Below are 4,550 nucleotides of genomic sequence, written 5' to 3' on the forward strand. Positions count from 1 at the left end.
CCTGTTCCTGGTGCTGATACCAGGCCAGGCATCAAACCCTTGACTCGGGAGCTCAGAGGCTCCTCAGAATCCATCTCTCTTCACAAGAGTCCAGGCTGATGCCTTTCCAGGTCTTGTTCTGAGCTGTATCCACAGCTGTGCACTGCCACCATCCATTCTGGTGGATTAGGTCTTGTCAGAATGCAGAGACAGGTACAGGATTCTGACCGTAGGATTCTCAGGCATCCATCTCTGCGTTTCTTGGGATCAGTGATCCCGTTGGCATCTTCTTCCTGCAGGGTTCTCTGAGCCTGGTCAGCTCCCCATGGGTCTTACCTCGGTCATCTCATTGCGAGTTCTCTCGGTCCTCAGGGTCATTCTTCTTGCTGAGATATTTCTGTCCCTGTTGTGTCCCCCCTTTTGTCCTGTCCTGTGTCACGGGTGTTGGTGTGTTTGGCCTGGAGCTGCTCTGCCTTGTTGCTTAGTCTGGGTGTGGGGGAATGGGACAAGTCCTGGGGACTTGAAATTTGTCCTGTGGGGTGTAGTTGGCCTGTAGAGGGTATCCCTAGATGGACACAAATGCCTGCAGCTGTCAAGTTCTCCTGCAGCACTTTGACTTTTGTCCTGATTTTCTTTCAGGTGCAGATGGATTAAATCCATGGCAGAGTGCCCCATCCCAGGTGAGGGGGCTCCCCTGAGAAGCTCAGTCACTGTTTGTGTTTGCAGGGGAGTGTAAATGGTGGCCATGTTACAGCACTGCTCTTTGTCTTTAATTTTGGGAGGCAAAGTTGGATCTCTGCAGTCAAGGTGAAGTGGACGAGGTGAGCAGTGATGGGTGGACAGAAGCAGTTGCTGTTGCTCAAGTCTCACTTGCTGGTTCTACTCTAAGCATTCACTGTTCTATTTTGTTTTATTTTAGGTGGTCCCCTTGGCAGATGTGCTGGCCCAGGATGCCAGAGGAGGGTGGATGGGTGCAACATTAAGGTTCACTTGTGCTGTGCTTCAGTCAGAGCAGGGAGGTTGCTGTTTCACAGGAACTCACCATGATTTTTTCCTTTTTTGGTTCTTTGCAGGTGCTGCTGCTGCCCCAGGTGTGCCAAGGAATAGAGGGAGGGGGTGAGTTGGCACTTGGGCAGGTGGCCCGTGGGTGAGTGCTGTGCTCAGTGTGTCCCTTTTCCTTTTGCTGGGTTCACTCTGGGCAGCCTCTGGAGTGGGGGGAAGATCTGAGGGGGAGCTGGGACAGGGGTGCAGAGGAGCCCTGGGGGTGACTCTTCTGGAGGGGAATAGTCACATTTTCTGTTCTGTGGTCCCAGGTAGTGTGAGGAGGTGCACAGCTGGAGTTTGGATACGGCAGCACTGAGAGAATGTCTCCAAATCCACGGAGCCAACACGTTCATTTCTGTCCAGGATGGATTTTGTCTGCTCGTATTCCAAAAGCTGAGTGTTGGGGCTGGTGGTTGGGAGAAGGGGAAAAACCTTTTCAGTCCCAGGAGGCAATTTAAAGTTACCTTAGAGGAGAGGGCCCCAGTGGGATGGACCCCTCAGGAGTAAAAAGAGAGAGGGTGACACAAAGTGTCTGGAGCTGTTGAGTTCTCCTGCAGCACTTTGACTTTTGTCCTGACTTTCTTTCAGGTGCAGATGGATTCAATCCGTGGCAGAGTGCCCCATCCCGGGTGAGGGGGCTCCCCTGAGAAGGTCAGTCACTGTTTGTGTTTGCAGGGGAGTGTAAATGGTGGCCATGTTACAGCACTGTTCTTTATTTTTAGGAGTCAAGGCTGGATCTCTGCAGTCAAGGTGAAGTGGACGAGGTGAAGTGAAGCAGTGATGGGTGGACAGAAGCAGTTGATTCTGCTGGAGTTTCACTTGCTGGTGCAACCCTAAGCATCCTTTATTGTGTGTTTTAGGCAATCCACTTGCACTGCACTGAACTCCCCTCTCACCAACTGGACTGCTGTCCCAGTCTACCTCATTCATGAGCCCTTGGGGAACATTACAGGACTCTGTGGTGAAGCCTTGACCTTCTCCATTTGAAGGGGCCATCCAGGTGGGCTTTGGTAACAGCCGAGGAGTTGAGGTGTGTCAGGGAGGAGGAGCGAGGCTCTGCTCAAGTTTCAGCAGTGCCACATCACCTTGTCTGCTCTTAACCCAGGCACACCCTGCACTGTTGGTGTCTGAGCAGAGCTGGAGCACAGGGCCCGAGGACCTGGGTGTGCTCAGGAGGTGGTGAGTAGCAGAATTGCTGGTTTTTGGTCAATGTGCTGCTGAGATCACACGGTCACGTTTGCTTTTCTTTATTGTAGCTGACTAAGAGACACCAGCCCAGTGGCAGCAGGAATTTCCCCGAGGGAGAGGCACCTTCTTTGGCTTTTGACATGGATTGGCATCCCCAGATGTCCCAGAGATAAGTGGAGGGCTAAAAGCCACAGAGGGGATGAAAGTGGGATGTGGGTTCAGGGGTCAACAGGAGGGGGTTTTAAATCAGGTTTGGAGATGGGGATGTCCAAGATGTGACCCCTTTAGGGCACATAGAGGGAAGGTCTCACAGTGCTGAGGTGTGCAGGGCAGAGCAGTCCCAGGGCATGTCCTGTCACTTGTCTGTTGTGCACTCTGTGTCTATTGTGTGTTTTGTTTTGTGTGTCTTTTGCCTTAACCCTTCAAGGGGTCTTTTGGAGACCCCAGGCATCGTTCTTAACATCTCGCTTTTCCTGGTGCTGATACCAGGCCAGGCATCAAACCTTTGACTTGGGAGCTCAGAGGCTCCTCAGAATCCATCTCTCTTCACAACCATCCAGGCTGATGCCTTTCCAGGTCTTGTTCTGAGCTGTATCCACAGCTGTGCACTGCCACCATCCATTCTGGTGGATTAGGTCTTGTCAGAATGCAAAGACAGGTACAGGATTCTGACCTCTGACCATAGAATTCTCAGGCATCCATCTCTGCTTTTCTTGGGATCAGTGATCCCGTTGGCATCTTCTTCCTGCAGGGTTCTCTGAGCCTGGTCAGCTCCCCATGGGTCTTACCTCGGTCATCTCATTGCGAGTTCTCTCGGTCCTCAGGGTCATTCTTCTTGCTGAGATATTTCTGTCCCTGTTGTGTCTCCCCTTTTGTCCTGTCCTGTGTCACGGGTGTTGGTGTGTTTGGCCTGGAGCTGCTCTGCCTTGTTGCTCAGTCTGGGTGTGGGGGGAATGGGACAAGTCCTGAGGAGTTGAAATTTGTCATGTGGGGTGTAGTTGGGCTGTAGAGGGTATCCCTAGATGGACACAAAGTGTCTGGAGCTGTCAAGTTCTCCTGCAGCACTTGGAATTTTGTCCTGATTTTCTTTCAGATGCAGGGGGATTAAATCCACCCTCTTTTTTCCCCCGAGTATGTGGGAGGTTGGCTCTCAGCAAGGAGGAAGTTGAGAAATGACCTCCCTGTCTGCTGGACGTCTGGATATAATTGAGAGTGCAGTTACTAAAAATCCTCTGTATTTTCTGCTAAATTAATAAACCTGAACCGAGAAAGCCGTGAACACCGTGGTGCCTTTTTTTTTCCTTTCAGGTCTCATTCTCCCCATGCACAGTGTTACCAGCAGGAGCTTGATGTCGAAGTGTATTTCAGAGGCAGAGATAAAATAATATGGACATTTTATTTTGTAGCTCTTTGAACCTCCTTGTTTATTAGCCAAGAAATCCAAAACAAATCCCCTCTCCCCAAAAGCACACAGAAAGAGTAAATATGCCCATATTATTTTAATTAAGATTAAATATTTATCTCTTAGAAAACCAGGCTCATTCAATTCTAATTAACTGTGGTTCTGATGTGTTAGGTCAATGAATTCCTATAGTTTAAAATATCGGTAAAAATGGAAAGAAGTGAATACAAATTGAAAAAAATTACAAATGCAAAAAAATAAAAATATAAGTAACAGAATGAGAACTATAAAATATGAAAGATAATAGGAATAGATACACTATTGATACACTATATTATTTCTTGTTCCATTTATTATAATATGTAAAATATACTTAATATAATGTACATGATATAATAGATAAATTTGTAATGGTTATTAGATATATCAAAGGAAGAAATAGAAGTTATTTTAAAATGCAGCCTAAACTGAAGGCTTTTTTGGATTCGGTATGGTTGATGGCAGGCGATTTGTAAGGCAATGCTGCCATCCTGTGGATAAAGATCGGTACTGCAGCTCCCCCCCGCGCCCGTCCCGAGAGCTGTGCGGCAGTGCTGCCATCCTGTGGACATAACCGCGGTACTGCAATTCTCCCCCGTGCCAGTACGCGAGGTGCGCAGCAGCCCCGGTCTCTGAGCTCACGGGCAGTGCTGCCGCCCGAGGACCGACAGATCACGGCCAAAAAGGCGGGAAAAAAAAAGAGGGGACCCAGGGCACGTGGCAGCCGGCTGCCTGCGCGCGACCTGGACCAGGGAGCGGCCCGGGAGCGGTTTTTCCGCGGCATACGCAGGTGCGTGGACACGGGATGGGGGCTGAGCGGCGCCACGGCAGTGTTTGGGCAGGCGATGTTGTCAGGCGCTTGTGCAAACAGCCGAGGGGGACATTTGGGGGGAGTGCC

The 4,550-nt window shown here is 49.9% G+C and overlaps 1 long non-coding RNA gene across 1 annotated transcript; it reads left to right on the forward strand.

Moving 5' to 3' along the window:
* Positions 1-1,301: 1,301 nt before the first annotated feature.
* Positions 1,302-1,951, forward strand: LOC310918965. The gene is made up of 3 exons (XR_014591763.1): positions 1,302-1,674; positions 1,746-1,787; positions 1,884-1,951. It is a non-coding gene; the product is annotated as an uncharacterized lncRNA (long non-coding RNA).
* Positions 1,952-4,550: the final 2,599 nt, after the last annotated feature.

Source organism: Zosterops lateralis, assembly GCF_965231275.1.
Source record: "Zosterops lateralis genome assembly, chromosome: 25".
NCBI lineage: Eukaryota > Metazoa > Chordata > Aves > Passeriformes > Zosteropidae > Zosterops > Zosterops lateralis.